The following is an 18,123-nucleotide window of genomic DNA, read 5'->3' as shown; positions in this document are numbered from 1 at the left end:
GTCACACCTCATATACTTGATCTCACAAAGACACTTTCTGGATGCATGCAAACCCATAGCAGAGCATAATATATACTGAGAAATCCAAGGGACCTATGCATCCATATGCTAATAGTACGCTCGCCATGTTTATATAGATGCTGTATTGGATGACTACTTCTTGTCTTGCAAGATAGTTGGCGTATCAATGTGAAAGACTAAAAGCTGTAATTTTGGCAGAAAGCATTGTTGAAATGTTAGTATATGGTACACTCAGATTCCTATGTCCTGGGGTCAGTGTGGGCCAGGGGAATCCCCTCCATGAGCTTCAAGGAAGAAGAGCGGTCATTGCAGGCTGTGGTTCCCTACCACAGGAAGTGGAGGAGGAGGAGGATCGCGGTGAGGTAGGGGAATTCCCTGCTCATGGCCCAAGGAGGTGAGAAGTCGGTCAGGGTTTGGGAATTTCCATCTCCCGCAAGCGAGTGTGATGCATAAAAATAATAATTGCAGAAGTGGTTGTTTTCCATAGATTTCTAGTTGTTAGCTCATACATACATCACAGTCTATTGTAGAATATTGGGTTACAAAATAACAATCCTGCTAAATGCTTTCTCAAGCATCTATCCTACTTGTGGCTGTTGGTAGGCCCGTAACACAAACATAGTTTCCAGCAACAGTTTTGTTTCAGCCGTACTTCTCAATCAACCATCGTGAACACTACTGGCTGCCACACATCACTGTGGACTCTGTCTAGAATCAAAAGAAATACCTGACACAGCAATGTGTAACTGAATCTTTTTTTTTTTTTTTTTTTTCTTTTTTAAATTATTATGGCCTTGCAGGGGAAAGTAGGAATGCTTGGCCTGTTCATCTGCTTTCTGGTGATGAGAGCCTTCGGTATTTCTCTTGCTTACTCCCTCCTGAGCATAAGAACATAAGACTTTGCCATACTGGGTCAAACCAAAGATCCATCAAGCCCAGTATCCTGTTTCCAACAGTGGCCAATCCAGGTCACAAGTACCTGGCAATATCCCAAGGGGTAGAGAGATTCCCTGCTGCTCATCCCAGGGATAAGCAGTGGATTTCTGCAACCCTACCTTAATAATGGTTTATGGACTTTTCCTCCAGGAACTTGTCCAAACCTTTTTTTTAATGCAGCTACACTAACAGCTTTCACCACATCCTCTGGCAACGAAATCCAGAGTTTAATTATGCTTTGAGCAAAAAAATATTTTCACTTATTTGTTTTAAATGTATAACTTAGTGACTTCATTGTGTGTCCTCTAGTCTTTGTTTACTTGTTACATTTCACTCATTTTACAGACCTTCCCTTGTAAGGGAATCATTCCATCTCCTTTATCATTTTGGTCGCCTTTCTTTGTACCTTTTTCATATCTGCTATATCTTTTTTGAGATTTGGTGACCGGAAATGCTCGCAATACTAAAGGTGCAGTCGCACCATAGAGGCATTATGATATTCTCTGTTTTATTCTCCATGCCTAGCATTCTATTTGCTTTCTTGGCTGTTGCTGCTGCTGCACACTGAGCTCTTCTGTAAGTGAGAGAGGGTAAATAATTACCAAAAAGATTAAACCTTCTTGAAACAGCCTATAATAGTTAAAGTGTGGACACTGGCTTGCTACAAGTCTTATAATGCAATCTGACAAGGGCAGAGCAAGAGCCATGTGACAATCTTAACATGAAAGAAATTGTAAACTTGGCAGAGTACAGTTAGCATTATAATGTAACACATCAGACTAAAGTGAAGCCAAAATGGATGAGTACCCTGTCTATAAAACTTTTGGGCCTGGCCAATGTAAACAGTTTTAGAAAAGAATGCTTTGCAGGCGTAGGAAGGATCACATTATGAAAAGAAAAAGCAAAATTGTCTCTCAACTCTGTATAATTTGCCTTGCCTACAAAATGCTCAATTAAGCACAAAGTGACATTCTGACTGCAGTTGGATGGCACAAAAGAATCACAAATTTGTACACAGAAACTGATCAGAACAGGCCATGGCTTTCACACAAGCTAGTTACAAAAGATCTACAGCTTGAAAACAGAGCAGCATCCGCACACACATGCTATCAAGCAATCGAGAGGGAGAGGATTCAAGAAAAGTATTCACAATGACTCATATCGGGTGTCTACCCTATCAATGGCATCCATTTTGCCACTTGCTATAGTTGTAGCAGCATCCTCTTGTCCTGCAATTCAACCCTTCCTGCATTGGGGGGTGGCTCACTTCTACAAAGTCCCACACAATAACACACGGGTTTCAGCTTCACCTGTGTCTGAAAAATATTGAGAAAAATACACTTTTAGCATATCACCATGTTTGACACAACTGTGCAACTAGCTAGGAATACCCCTTAAATACCCATTCATTACTTCCTGTCAAAGATGGGGTAAGTCGCCTATCCACGCACAATTACCATTATGCAAAATGCTGTTAAGGACCTACATTTTCTGTTTAAATTGGATTTTACCAAAAATTTCATGGTTTAAAAAAAAATAAAAAAAAATTGTTCAGTTTTTATGTGTTTAACCTGTGGAGAGAGTGATGTGAAATCTTTCCAGAAAAAGCTTAAGGGTTTTTATGTTCAATCAAGCATTTGAGGTTCTGGGTACAAGCTAGGTTATATTTTATTTTAATATCTCTTCTGCTATGGTGTGTTTATGGTAAATTTTGTTTTACCTAGCTTTTTATATTATCAGACATTATCCAGAGAGGCTATTTTTACTGCCATGCAGTTGCTGCTGTTTGGACTTCTTTGTGTCTTTTCTTGCATGTTTTATTAATGTTAAAGATTTTTGTAAACTGCCTAGAATGGTTGATAGGCGGGTAATACATTTTTTTAAATAAGTAAAGAATTTGGTAGCATGTAACATGCAGAGTTTTGATCTAGTCTTCATTAATTTATCGCTTCCCCGGGCTTTTTCTCCCACCTCAAGTGCAGAATATTCTTCCTGGTCTCCTTGGTAAATACTGAGCTATGCAGAACTGTCTGTGCATTCTACCCTAGGAGGTGTATAGTGGCAAATGATGCTTCTTAGTTGTGGTATATTGAGATAAGTTTATGAAGGAAACTGAATTCTTGGTAGAGGAATGTGGGCAAGGCAAATTATATGAAGGTTTGAGAGAATATTTTCTTTCTTCTTTTCACATATGATCCGTCTTTAACACCTGTAGATCATTTTTTAAATTTTCTTCTAATTATGAAATCAGTCTCTCATTCCCAATGGAAAAGTATTTTTTTCTTTTAAATTTAGTTTTTCTTCCTCCATTGATTCCTATTGAGTTGGGTGACATAAGTGTGTTTGAGCATATATTTAAATAAGGCAGCAGATTAGAAAGGAATAGTAAGCAAATATGAGGTTAATATGTTGGCCTTATGCAGCATGTTTTTTGTTTGTTTTTTTTAATGTTGGGTATTTTAAAATCTGTTTTAGTAAACAAAGCAATTTGATACTGGTAAAGCCAGTTGCAAAATGCCAGATGCTAGAAAACATTGAAGTACTATGTATCTGACTGCATAGGTGACTAGTTGAATCTGTTCTTGCAAAATTAGAGAGAGGTGTCTTAAAAAAAAAACAAAAAACCAAAAACCCCAGCAGTAGACAATTTGAATAATGCACAGCAGCTGGAGACAATATCCTAAAACTTCGACCATATTCTGCCCTCATATATAAGGCTCACCCATTTTCCCTTTGTATTAGCCACAGATTTGAGGCCACAATTCAATCTGTATTACTGTAAGCCACCCTCATTGATAAGGTGCAATCTGCTTAGCCTTCCCCTCAGTATAGCCATGAAATGTTGGTCTCTTTCCTGTTTGTCTGGTATTTCCTGATTCCAGACTCCACTCTCACCTCCAATATCCAAGACAATAAGAACATGTATTAGCTGCACTTGTGTATAAGCTGTGGAGTTAGTAATAGGCCAAAAGGGGAAAAAAGCATGTATAAACTGCAGTTTATGATCAGGGTAATTTAAAAAAAAAAAAAAAAATTACTGAATTTAAACATTTTCTACCAGGATAGCATATCCACATATTTTGAAATAACTCCTCTGCTTATCAGCCATTTTGCTTTTCACCATTTGTTTATTGGCTGTCTGTGTTCTTGCCACTTAAGCCATCCTTAAAATATTTCTTAGAGGTGGCCAACCCAACCCAAAAGTTAGCCAGGGAGTAGTGCAAGAAAAATCTAGTGTTACAAACCCCAAGAATGTACTAACTACTTAATTTTTGTAACTTATCAAGAACATTCTGGTTTGTACACCTTTATTAAAAACTTTTTTTATTTTCTAAAACAGGACTTACTTAAAAGATAGGCCCCTGTGGTCTGTGATCTTTCTATAGGCAATGATACCCTATGTGTGTTTCTCTTTTTTATGTGAATGGTGGCACTGCTACTATTAAAATAAGGGAATAAATGATAACATTTTGACCTGTAAGTTTAATTTTTTTTAAATATATTTATGGCAACCCTTTGCCACAGAGTGTCAAGGTGAAATTGGGTACAGGATGTGCTGTATGTAAATGGTAGATTTTCTCCCATAGGGAAGTCAGCTAGGCCTGAGTTTTAGATGTGAGAAGGTTCTAGTAGAGAGGGGTCATCTTTTGGTCAGAGGGTGCAGCATGCACTTTGACACAGTGAGGGTAGTAAGTTTAAAAAAACAAACCCCCCCCCCCCCCCGACTCTCCTGGGTCTGGGGGCTGCTCTGGAGTTGAAGGGCCAGACAAAGGATGTGCCTGTGCTCCTCTGCCAGGGTTATAAGTAGGAGCTGGGCCGAGATTCTCTTCCAGAGTTTCAGGAAGAAGAAGAACATAAGGAAAAGCATACACTACTGGGTGGGAACTTGCCTGGACCGGGAAGCCAAACAGCGCCAGCAGGAACTTGCCCTGGGGCTTGGAGGATCCCGTCTGAAGACCCAGAGGGGATGTCTTCCTTGAACTGATCAGTGTACAGGACATTGTGAGTAAATTAAAATTGGGAATGCAAAGGAAACGTGGGCCAGAGACAATAAGGAGAATGGAAAACCAGAGCAGAAGTATTACCAAACAGCACTTAATTAAGAAGTAAAGGAATACTAAGGAAAGAGCAAAAAATCAAAGTACTAGTCATCTTAGGAGGAGAGGAGATGTGAAGAGGAACTGTAATTTTTTTTGTTGGACTAATACTGTATCTGCTATTCTGTTAACAATGTTTTATTCCAGCTCTTATTCAGTAAACTATTTTTATATTAGAGCTCAGATCTTGAGTGGACATTAGTTATTTCATGGGAATGCCCCTGGCCCACTTCTGGTCCTGCAGCTTAACCTGCCCCCAGCTCACGGCCCCAGAGAGATTTTTCCCCACCTCAGGAGAGTTACACCCTATAGCTCCCCAAGGCTGGGAAGGTGACCCCTGTGGAAACGGGAGCTACATTTATATGCATTCCCCTGTAGGCCTCAAAGCCAGGTAGAATAAATTGGTTGTGGGCTCACTCACAGTGGAGGTAATCGATTGTTTGATTGGTTTCTTGTTCTGACTCTAGTTTATCAGATGACAGTGAAACCCCATCAGCAGATGTGTTGGGAGAAGCAGTATGAGGCTAGGTTATAAACAAGCCAGAGCAGATGAGAACCGCTAATTACTGAAAGTGACTATGGAGTCCTGAGGCAGAATGTGGAAGACCAGGAAACTAAGCAACAAGGTGCTGCACTGTAGCAATTACTGGAGACTCATTATCCTTAGGCAAGCTGGAATTACCATCATAAACTTTATGGAACTGAGAGAGAGGCTGATTCCAACGTTAGCCTGCAAAATGCTGTGTTGACGAGAGGAGCTTACCAATATTTGTCCTGTGTGTAAAACTGCTGGCATATATTGTAGTGTATTGTTGGGGAGCGGGGAGTAAGAAGCATTAGGCTGATTATTATGTTGTATATAGTGCTTGTGAACTAAAATGAGGAAAATACACTGTTTGAATTCATAAAAGTGCTAAGCAATCCAGTGTAATTGAGATGCAGAGTGTAATATAGAAAAGCAGAACCATAAATCAAGGAAATGGCCAGGACAAAAGTCTTGGCAACAAGGTGACTTTATATACCAAGAATTAATTACTGCAACTCTTTTATCTATTGATCTGCGCTCTTCCACTCTTCAACACTTCAGATTGTGCAGGACTCAGCTGCCAGACTTGGCACGGGACAGGGGATGAGAGGTCACTCTTACTGGCTTGCCAGTTCATCTGTGGCTCAAATATAAGGTTGCAGTAATGGTAGGGAGGTTACTTGCATTGCCTCTCCACCTTGGATCAATGCCATCCTCTGTATTTATAATCCAACTCACAATTTATGATCAGCTCAGCGAGGGTTACTTGATCTGGCCGAAACTCATGAGAGCTTTTTCTGTGGCCGCTCCCATACTATGGAATTTACTTCCTGAGGCCTTGCATTTTATAATATTTAATAACACCTTTCCGAGCGTCATCAAAAACCTTTTTTGTTCGCACAGACATTTTTGTAAATCCTGGGCTATTGTCTTTTAGAACATGACTGAGAAGGAATAAAACTTTTTTTTTTGTTTGTGTTCTGTTCTATTTTCATCTGATTTGGTACTGTGATTATTTTTATTAGTTTCATTGTGTTTTTCTTGTGAATGTTTTTTGTTGAACACTGCCTAGACGAGCCTCAGCAGTAGGCAGTCTAGAAATCAAATAGTCATCTTCATCATCATAAAATTGGTACTTGGTCCATTGTGAAGCAAGCCTGCTGAGCCAGACACGCTCCTATAGGCTGTGTTGAAATGCTGCTTTAAATGATTTATTCCGTGTGCTGATTTCTTTAGACATTAATTGGAAGAATGGGTCTCCCTGAGATGTGAAGCCAGGATTAATTATGCCAACAGTCTTGCCTTGCTGTCAAGCAGAAAGCACTGAGCTTCCTACAGGAAGTGGTTGTAAACATGAAGGTGGAAAACTAGATGAAAGCCTAAACAAAAAAAAAAAATCTCAAGAAAAGAGCAGTTTCTATTTCTCAGTAATGCTTACAGTAAACAAAAGTCCATTAGACATGGTGTGTGTTTTAGCTTGAGCTAGGTGCTGGAAATCCTGCAGCCTGTTTTGACCACAGGTTGTGCACCTTTGTTACCTGCTAACCCTTGGTTTTCCAACCCAGACTGTTTTGGGAAGCCTGCTCATGTGCGCCTGAGAGAGATGCCGTGAAGGCAAAAACCGGAGAAGTGAATGCAAATTCTGCTCCATTAATTATGAAAAATCCTTTATTGTTATGACCGTCGTTTCTCAGAAATAAAAACCTCCCCCCTCCCCAGTGCTCTGCCTCTTCATTTGCTGGCCTCGCTCTGGTCTTAAGTATACGCTGCCGCTTTGCCAGCTGTCCATGACGTGGGAGTTCTAAACCTGTCTTAGCTGGCGAACAACTAAATTAGTCTCCAGTGCCCACAGCATTGGCAATTAAAGGCGCAACGCACATTGGAAAAACTTTCAAACAGAAGAGCGGGGGGGGGGGGTGCTGCTACTTAGGCTGCTTTGAGCATTTATACAGTTATAATGTCTTGGTTCAGTGGGGGATGTCTATAAATTGGCCTGTGAACTGCACTTCTCGGTGTTTACAAAAGCTCTCCATCTTCTATCCCCTGCTGCTGCCGCCTGTTAGGAGAAGGTGTTTCTCAGCACTAGATAGGAAAATGTATAGGGCTGTCAGGCTGCGGGGTTGAAAAAAAAAAAAGTTCACTTTAGCCTACTTTGTATACCGCACTCCTTGCGGAGCAGCGTATCCTGATTTACGTTTCTTTCAGTACAATGTTTCTGGCTTGTATGGTACTTGCAGCATTATGGGCCCAGTTATCTGCCAGCTGTTTGCTTGGAAATGCTTAAACAACCCCGGGCATTTCCATGCCAGGCTTGCAGCATGAAAGGAAAGCTGGAGCCGGAAGCTTTGAGCGGAGGTTCCCCCTGGAAATTCCTCAGTGGGCCACAAGTGGAAGATTACACTGGGTGATGAAAAGCAAGCCTCCCAGCTGCCGAAAAGCCGTGAGGGATCGATGAGCAGGCGATGCGCCTTGAAGAGCATCTTCTGCCTCGTCGCCTCTTCGTTCTTCAGCTTGAGAAAAGAGGCAGTCTTGACAACGACACGCCGAAGAAATTGTACTTGATTTTTATGGGGAAAATGGTTACAAGGTTGGAGTCTAGACCTGTAGGGAGAAATGTTGATTTCAAGGAGTATAGATGATCCAATCTGGGGCCAAGAAAGTTGATAGGCTGATGCAGAAGGGTGCGTTCAGTTGCATGCATGTTTTTTGCCTGCAGTTGAGCCCGCATTTCCTGGGCGCAACGCTCGCTTCCGATGCAGCAAGGAACTTTACATGCAGAAAATGTGCTTTCCTTAATGGGCGTACTGCTTAGCGCCCTCGCATGGAAATCCCATGCAAATGAAGGCATTAAGTAGTACTCCCCAATGCAGAGAGACCTACATCTGGCCAGCGCAGGGTCGGGGCTGGACTCGTTTCCAGTGCTATGGACGAAAAGTAAAAAAAAAAAAGTTAGGAACTGAGACTGTGTTTACTGCTGTAGAGCTAGCTGTAGATGCAGTGCTTCTTTTCAGAGTCCCCTGGATTACAAGGTAGTGAGAGAGTAGGTTAGGTCTTTTGACGTAGTGTAACTTTTTGAGGCGTGGAAGGAGGAATGTAAATGTTACCCTACGGTTTGCTTTGCATCCCTCTTAGTAATAATGGAATGTGTGTGTGTGTATTTCTGGGAGGGGTGAGTGGGAGTGTCCTGGTTACATTTCGTTCTCTCTTGGTATTTTGAGAGTTGATTTTCAGTGAAAATCCCAAGAGCTCCACCAGATACAGTAACTTGTAAAGTCACCCACTTCACTTTTGTCAATACTAGAGTTGTATTTCTTAGCTTTGTGGTAGTAGCCAGCAAAAACTCTCTTGTGAATGGGTCCAGCCACTGCCGCTAAGAAGCGAGAATCTATAGAATATAAATATACATATAATTAGCATCCATTGTGCCCTTCATGCCTGTGTAAAACTATGCTTTCCTGTGCTGCTGAATGCTGGCCATTTGCATGTACAGGCATATCTTCTTGGAGAATTAACCGCTGTGGTTTCCTTACTTCCCATATTTGCTTGACTTGATTGAAACAGCATCATAAAAGTGCTGTTGGTTACTTAAAGCCTTTTATTTATTTTACGCATTAGCGGTGAAGTAATGATAAAAATTCAAAGAGGAACTTGATGGTGTCCTCCTACATGCAGGAGAGAAGTGACCTTTACAAACCTTGTATTCTGAATTTTCTCTAGCGTCTGTGTAGCACTCGCCGCCCCTGCATTTTACCTGGGGTGATTCACAACAGTATCTGCAGCACGCCAACTGAAGAGAGAAACTGAGCAGACTTCTTGGGCCCTGTGGTCTTCACCTACTACCAAATTCTGTTCCTAAGACTGTGATATTGCAATTGCAGCCTGATGTGTGTGATTTTCATTTTTTTTTCTTTAATTTTATAAAAGCCTAGTCCCCGGAGGCGTATTCCCAGCTCCATTTCATCACCTGGCACCAGGCGAGCCAGCACTGTTTTTGACACAGGATTGTGCAGGCGTAGAGGCCTACATGCTTGAGAATGACATCGCAGCTTTGGATTACAGGTGGCTCAAGTGTTGAGGAGCCATCTGGTGATGGTTCCCTGGGTTCAGAAAGTTCTGAAACCAGGCCAGTGCCCATGGCTCGGAGTGTAGTGGAATCTGAGTTGGGCCTGATCTCACCAGGGGAAGTGTATTGTGCTGAGGTCAGTAGAGAGAGGGCAAATGGCTGCTGCTCCTGTGGCGGCTCCTGCTGGCCTGTGCGTGAAGTTTTTGAAACCAATTAAATCCTCCTGCTCTAATGAAAGGAATTCCGTAGAAAATGGTAACTGCAACACAATGAAAAACCTGGGAACTTTTTTTTTTTTTTTTTGGCATGTTCACATTTTCAGACGGTTGGATATGACTGACAATTTTGAATATTTCGTAAGGCAGATTTTACCAGTAAGCTCAGTGATATCAGAAGGGATACTGAATCACCCAGGAGGAAGTAAAGAGCTAACTCTGACCAAGCTTTGAACAGTTTAATATTTTATTTATTTATTTATTTGATGGAGGTAGGGAGGAAGCACTGCCTCGGTGATAGAGGCAGTGAAGCATTGAAAGTGGAGTGGTTCATAATTATTTGCTTGTTAATTTGGACAGTCTCCCTGCAGGAGCAAGCTTGCTGGTTAGATGTCCGTGACTGATTTTTCCAGCCTTAGTTATATGTTGATCAGATTGCATTTCCACGGTATTTCATCTTCAAGATATGTCAAATATTCTTACTGTCTGAACCATTCAGTTGTGCTGAGCAGCCACTTATGAAAAAATTTTAATGGGGAGGGTGAGGCATAACTGGTTGAGCTCTTTGCTGGTAATACATACATACCCTTTTGTACAGCCTATCCCAAGAATGTGTGAGAGCACCTGGACATGCAGTGTGATAGGGCTACACAAGTATTAGATGCCCTGAAGTAATTTTCAGATTTAATAACCACACACTTTGGAAACTTTAACTACTAAAAAAGTGCACACACCTCATATGTATACCGGGGCTTTTCATATGCTGTCTGATTGAACAATACTGCTTTCACTTATTCATAGTGACATTGTAAATATCACTACAATGATACTGCCGCCTTTAGTACAATCATCGGGTTTCACTTTTTAATTTTACTGTTATAATTTCACTTATTCATAGTGACAGTAAAATTAAGAAGTGAATCCCGATGATTGTACTAAAGGCGGCAGTATCACTGTAGTGATATACACAATGTCACTATGAATAAGTGAAAGCAGTCTTGTTCAGTCAGACAACATATGAAAAGCCCCGGTATACATATGAGGTGTGTGCACTTTTTTAGTAGTTAAAGTTTCCAAAGTGTGTGGTTGTTTAAATCTGAGTATATAACTTACCATACAATATTCCAGTTTTTGTTATTATACTGAAGTAATTTTTTTGCAAAATATTTTGTAGTGCTGTTCATTATTAAAGGCAGCACTACACTGTGAGCAGTTTCTGATCGGGCGAGAGAGGTGAGAAGATAAACAGAGGGGGGGGAGCATGTGAAAGAAGTCTAGCAAATATCAAGATTCATTTTAGTTTTTAATATATACAAAAAAAAAAAAGGTTGAATTAGCTCAAGGCTGAAATTTGTGCGATGGTGGCAAAATCATCACGACTTCAACCATAGCCAACTGAGCTCAGTTACATTTGAGAAAACTTGTAGCCAATTTTCAATTTTTGAAGGTAAGAATGGACTTTTAAATTGTCTGCTAAATACCATTTCTTTTTGGTCTGATCACCTCTTTCCATTTCAGGCTGTTTTAATGGTGTGGGGATTGTGTGTTCTGCTCAGCTATTTAGAATTTTATTTCCCCGATTTTTGTCTTGAAAGGCTCCCAGTAGGTTCTCGTAAAACAGCTTGCAGTGGTGCTGCCACCATTGTTGGGCTTCTGATAGCTCTAAAGTGCCTTTTTATCTCTCAGCGCAGATAGTGTGCTATGAGCTCCCCTGGCCGAGTTAGTCACTAATACATTTCACTGGAATTTGTGAGACTCCTGAGTTCTAGAAAAGAATGTAATGTTTCTCGCTGACAGATTGGCTTTACAATGTAATGTGAATACTTTTTGTTAGTGTGCACAATACCATATAGGATTAATTCCATGGCTACCAAGTTCTTTTGTATAAAGTGGTTTACGTATAGCTATGCATGTGTGTGTAATAGCTATGCATGCCATTAGTAATGTGTCCTTTACTGTACTGTCACTTAATCTCTTATTTTTGGTTGTGGTAGGATTATGATGTTAAAGAGGATAGTAGTGTGTTTGCCTTTTGCTTTAAGTAAGCGTTTGGAGAGATGACCTGTAGGGGGAGTGTGCCATGTTTAACTATAAGCTGGAGCTCAGAGGAGAGGAGTGTGTTGAGTTTCTCCTTGGAGTGAGTTGGAGGATTATACTGAAGTGAGCTTGAGGGATTCCTGGGGGCCTGCTGGTTCTTCCATTCTGGCAGGGCTCTCTGTCACTCTGGTCCTTGGGTGTTTGTCAAGAGGCATCTGGAAAATTATATGGAGCCCAACTACATTATGGGAGATCCTGTAGACAATTCCTTCTGTGAAGTATTCATGGATATGATGCGAGTGTGGATGAGCTTATGCAAGAAGAATGACTGATATACCTGGGTTATTTGGAGTAAAAGATGTAAATGCTCTGCTAGAGGAGGAGGTGTGCTGCTGTGGAATCCCTGTGACTTGTGAATTGACTGCTGGTGTCCCAGAAGAATAAACTTTCATGTGTGGGTGTAGGGTGGTTATGTAGAATGTTTTTGCACTATAAGCCCTTGGGTGAGAAACTCCTGCATTGTGGATTTGAATTTGGGTTCTGCCAATGCAGGGTGAGGAAGAAAAAGATTGAAGAGTTTTGCAAACAGGAGTGCAGTATTTCGGTCACCAGAGGGGGGGAAGTTGAGTTTGGTTCTTTTGGTGTCCAGCATGAGAAAATGCCACTCTTTAGCCTCTAAGCCAGGTCCAGTTGAATATCTGTCTAACAACTTTCTATTTTTTAATCCATGGAGTTGGTGCCAGGACTGCAAACACCCAGCATCAGACTTCTTTATTTTTATTTGCCCCAGTCTGGGGGAGTGGGGGAGGGGAAATATATCTGTAACCCTTTGTCGGGGGCTTTGTAGTTTCCCCTAGGGCCATAAAATAATTTGTTAGTCAGGGCTGCTCTTGCCATCCTTCCCCTACTTCCTGCACCTCCCAGGGAGTGAGCTCTTTCTGTGGGGGAAAAGGAAAACATTTGTGGCCCAGGTGATGGAGAGTCTCTCCTGATGTGTGTGGGCCTCTCTGGTGTTGTAGTTTCTTCAGGGACAAACAGGCTGGCCTCAGACTGGGTGTTCAACTTAAGTTTACTGATTATTTCCAAAACGTCAATCACTGGCCCACCAACATTCCACAAATGAAACTGTACATCTGAACTATTTACATTCTCTTTGTGGGGTGCTTGTGTCCCTCTCTCCAGCTCCTGGGAGGGAGCTTGCCATTGTTTCCTCACCTGTGCAAACAGCCCAATAGATTGGGGCAGTCCTAGGGGGAGCCCCACATCATGAAAAGATCCTACCAGAGTCCAATGTTCAGTCTGATGCCTATAGCCTGGGTCCTGATCCCTTTGGGGTGGAGTTCCAGTTGGGAATCGTCCAAGGCTTGATGTTATAACCTCGGTTGACCTCTCTGGGAGAGAAGCCTGATGTTTCAGTTCTGCTTACAGCCCTCTGTCTCTTTCCACAACTGAGCAGAGGGGTGGGAAAAACCCCCACCCTAACAAAAGGGGAGAAATCCAAATGTTTCTATCCAAAATATCTCATGCTGGGTAGTGCTGTGATTGGTCTTGCTTCCTCTAGGGAGAAGAGGGGTCACTCACAGGTCTCCAGCCCCTGCTCTCAGGATTGGGGGGGGGGGGGGGCGGGGGGGTTACCCCTCTCCAAAGCATAGGCTGTCCCCCAGAACAAGAAAACGTATCCAAAAACCTGACCAAAATCTAAAAAACCTCTCTTCAAAAAGGAGGCAGACCCTCTTAAACAGGGAGTGTACTGATGAGGACTCTCCTCTAATGCAAGAAAAGAGACCAAGCTGGGATTAGTAGGCCCAGTTCAGCAGGGAGAAAGTAAAATAGCTCATTATTCCTCAAAAAACGAACTCAAAATGACCACTCTCTCTCTCTACCGCTAGCTCCACCTTATGCCCCTAGGATAACCAATCACAGTCAGCTCAGTGGAGAGTCTGAGAGAGAATGGAAAATCCCGATGCTGTTACCAGTCCTGATGGTAAGGGACCTAAGGCCATCTAGTGGCTAACTGAAGGCTCAGCCACATATCTAAGCATAGTTCTGCCAAGTGACTTGCTGAAGGTCACAGTTTGAGTGATTGGAGAGGACATGTACTTTGGGACTTCAGGTTTCAAAACTGGGCATGAACCTAGAGCATGCTTGAAACTCAAGTCACACTCGCGCTCTGAAGATCTGCTCTTATCAGTAATGAGATGGATTTGGTGTACTGTAATCTGGTATTACTATCCCAGTAATATGGTTTTCATTGCAGGCATGCTGCCAGTTATCATGCTAGAGCTTGTGACAGCAGAGCCATGCAAAAAAGGCTGAAGTGCATGCTTCAGTCCGCTGTCCTCCTGAAATGGGACTTCAGATGTGCCAATATTTTTTTCAGAGACACTGATGTCTGCTGGTAGTGCTGAGTTGTGTTACCTGCATAATTGGATAAGCAAGCCTCTGTCAGTACAGCCTGAAGGAGAAGGCATCTCAAAAACAGTGTGGGCATCTCTGCTGTAGAGTAGAGCTTGGTTTTTCAGTTTCTGAAGAGGACAGTTCTGCACTTGTTGAAAGCCGTAAGCTATAGAGATACCACCAAGTATTGACATCCTGCCCCATTCAGACTGTCACAGACACCTGGACATTTCTGAAAATCTTATTGTAACAGTAAATGACGGCAGCAGAAGACACAAATTGGCCCATCCAGTCTATTCAGCAAAGGCTTTTTTTTAGGGTTGCAGCTGCTGCTCCTTGCAGATTAACACCACACATTGAATTTCTGTTTTGTCCGGTAATTCCTCCTATTTTTTTCTTCCAGCTCAAACGAAAGCAGGTCTGGGTTCTTGGTGCCAGGAGCTTTCATTCACAACCACCTGGAGATTTTCCTCTATTTAAATAGACCCTTCCTCTACCCAATGGGCCTAATTTTGGTTATTGCAGCAGTGGGGTCCGGAGGTGCTCCTTCTGGAATCCTGTATGAAGAGGCCTGAATCCAGCCCTTGAGCGATGATCATGGCTCCCAGCACCAGCCAATCCAGGGTGGGTAAAGGCCCAATCTGGGGATCATTAGCATGGCAATGCGCAGCACATGCTACTGAGCAGCCCCCAGACTCACCCTATTTAGTTTTTTTAAATGGGAGCAATAGATTATTGGCATATGATGGCCATGGTACTGTGTTTATAGCATAGGAAGACAGCTGAAAGAAATCATTTTGGCTCCTTGCTGCCACTGGGATCTGAATTTTCTCTTGATTTTAACATTTTATCTTATAGCCAAATGCTTATGTGTATAAAGTTTTTAAGTAGCTTTGTTTCTGTTGCTTTTAGCATATTGTTCCATATTCAGACTATATGGGGCCTGCCTATGTTACAGCATCAAGACTTCCACTAGTTGGAATTGCATTTATCTTGGACACTAAATAAATATTTGTATACGGCTTCAGGACTCAGTTTCCATCCCAATTTGACTTGGGGGGTGGGGGGTTCAGGATGTAGATTTGTATTTAATTTTCAAATGGATTTTGGATGCCTTTCAATCTCAAGTATTGGAGCCAGGTATTGAAGCCTTTTCTCTTTAAGCAGTCCTCTCCCTTTGTGGCAGTTATTGTTTCTCCTCATTCTGCTGAGGATTCTCTTATTATCCTTTCATTGAAAAAATATATATTTTTTTTGTTGACTCCTCCTAGAAGAATTGAGACACTTTTTGGTGGTGGCTATCCCTAAAGTATAATGCTGCATGCTGTCAAAGCTTAACAAATAAAAATAAAATACACACATACACATAAGGTTATAGTCAATAAAAAAAAAAGGTGGTATATACAGCAGTCACACTGCATTATCCAGGAAATATATAAATTTCAGAGCTTACTTCTGGGTGCCACCTGGGAGCAGTCATGTAACTTTTTAAGTTGTTTTCTCATTTTAAAGGTTTCATAGCTTAATATTTTAATGGTGTACACTTTCAGGAAGCATTCAGATTCCATTTTTTAAAATTGTATTAAAGTTTTTTCTGAATACAGGATTATAAACAGTGATTGATCAGTTAGCATAGTATCGTGCTTATGCAAGCATACGCCAGGAATTATCAGACTGCATACCGAAGGAGGTCCTTGCGGCTTCATCCAATAAAAAAGAAGTCTGTCCCAAAGAGCACTGTGCTTCCAGGCAACGTCACCTTGTGTTCTTCGAGCTCTGTTTTATCTGAAATTCAAAGCGTTTTCTACAGCAGAAGAAAGCAGTAGACAGGTCAGGCACTTTCCAATGCTGTGACAGTGTTAAGCCTGGCAGCAAATTAATAAGCAGTGCAGGAATATGAGATTTCTTTTCCCAGAAATGATGGCAGGAAAGACACAATGAAAAGTGGGATCATTTTTTCTTTCCTTCATTGATGCTCGGTCTGCAGGAGGTTGTGGCTATTTTCACGGTTTCCTTTTCAAGTAGAAATTGCTGTGATTGGCTGCCTCCATCAAGACGCAGTGAATTCCGCTTGTAATACTCTTCCAGCAGCACCTTTAGAACAACTGGATTTTAATATCCAGAAAAACTGCGTTCGCTAGACCCATATGCAGCTGCAGCCCATAAGGAATCTTTATCCTGCGGAGACATCAGCCTTTGTCTGCTGCTATACAGATTGGTATCAGGGAATTTTATTGTATTAGTGCAGGTCTGATGGCTGTGGCACTTCTGGTCAGATAGTTTGGTTGTCAGCTGGGTGGCAGGAAAGCACTAAAGTATTATAGTTAAATTCCAGGACATCTGAAACAGACAAAATGGTGGTGTTAATTGTATGCATTTGTAACCCCTGGGTGGGGCAGATCCCTTGACCTGCACCCAGGGGCACATAGACAGAGAAAGACCCTAATATCTGCGCTCTCTCCGTGGATAGCATTATGCATCTGAGTTCCAGGGCTCCCTGTGGGGGAAGCCTGGTCTCGAGGCTCTTTCACGTAGACACAGTACAAGCCCGCTTTTTTTTTTTTTGCTTTTTTTTCCTTCACTGTAAACAGCCCTGATGGCCTCTTTCATCCAAAAATCTCATTGAGAAGCAATGTGGTTTCCGACTTCTTTACAGATAGTTGATTAAATGACTGAAGGATATTTACAGCACTCAGATCAGTTTGAACAAAAAGGCTGAAGAAAGATTAATACATTTGTGACCTTGCTCTTCTAGTAAAGTCTCTGAATTTCTTTTAGAAGTCAGTTCCCTAATCTCGTTCCCCCTTTCATTTACTTGGATCTGAAGAAAGGGAAATCCCTCTTCCCACTCCCAGACTTATCCAGATTTCTCCCAGTGTAGAATGGTTAGAATAAAGACCCAATTATGCATCAGAACGTAAGCCCCGTACTCTTGTACCCTTCTTGAAGTCTTAATTACCCTCCTCATCCTCCTGGGAGTATCTGTGGGACTCTCCTCTGAAATGCAGCCCACTGGAGTCAGCAGTAGTCCAAGTCCTTCACCAGTTCCTTCAGATCCTTCCCTCCTCTGCCAAGGCAGGGACCCAGGTCCTCCCAGATAACTTCTACAATCTTCAGGTTCTTCCAAAGTGAAAGGCACCTCTCCTCCCCCCCCCCCCCCCCCCCAGCAGGTTGGCAACTGATTCCCTGGTACCGAGAGCGCTCAGCGCCAAGCGGAACAAAAATAGACTTTGACTGAAAAGGGAGAAATCAGACAGAGAGACAGGAAGGGTAGAAAAAACTTCCTTTGCCTCAAAAATGAGGAGATAGTTACTGAAGAAAGACAACTCCAGGTTGAAACTCCTCCTGCATCGGGACATAGACAGGTCTGTCGTCCCCCCGTCCCCCCCCCCGGAGGAGTGACAGAACGCTGCCAGAATCTTCCCTGCCCCTTGATCTAACCTTACGCAGGGACACCCCAATCCTCTGTGAAGGGGGCACCAAGGCTCTCGCAGGGAAAAGTCTCCCAAAATAGGATTACCAGAGTAAAAAGTGAACAGAAGTAGGCCAGTCTGACAGGCCGACCAGAGAGGAGAAAGGCAGACCACTCCCCTGCAATGAGTTAGAACATGAGAGACCAGAGTCAGAGAACTCCTGCCCTTTGAAAGGGTAACCAAGATGGTGCAGGGTGGTGATTAAACAGCTAGAGCGCACCATCTGCAGCTCCCACCTGCGGGGAGTAAAACCCAGACCTCTTGTCACCCAAAAAAAAATCTCTCTGAGCCTCTCCATGCTAGTTAGTCCTTTCCTTCTGGTAAGGAGCCCAGAAGTTCCTTACACATTTATAATTGG

At 42.3% G+C, this 18,123-nt stretch overlaps 1 protein-coding gene across 6 annotated transcripts in view; it reads left to right on the top strand.

Annotated features, from left to right (window-relative positions):
• Positions 1 to 18,123, top strand: part of OSBPL3 (oxysterol binding protein like 3) — a 261,110-nt gene that overhangs the window by 113,475 nt on the left and 129,512 nt on the right. Inside the window, exon 1 of one of the 6 annotated variants that reach the window (XM_029589128.1) lies at positions 14,745 to 14,916. The exons of the other annotated variants lie outside the window; for them this stretch is intronic. The gene's annotated coding sequence lies outside the window, so the exon portion shown is untranslated. Of the gene's footprint in view, positions 1 to 14,744; positions 14,917 to 18,123 lie in introns of those variants that run through there. 6 annotated transcript variants of the gene reach the window in all.

Source organism: Rhinatrema bivittatum, chromosome 2 (genome assembly GCF_901001135.1).
Source record: "Rhinatrema bivittatum chromosome 2, aRhiBiv1.1, whole genome shotgun sequence".
Classification (NCBI taxonomy): domain Eukaryota; kingdom Metazoa; phylum Chordata; class Amphibia; order Gymnophiona; family Rhinatrematidae; genus Rhinatrema; species Rhinatrema bivittatum.
The sequence above is the reverse complement of the archived record's forward strand: the minus strand, read 5'-3'. Positions and strand labels throughout refer to the sequence as shown.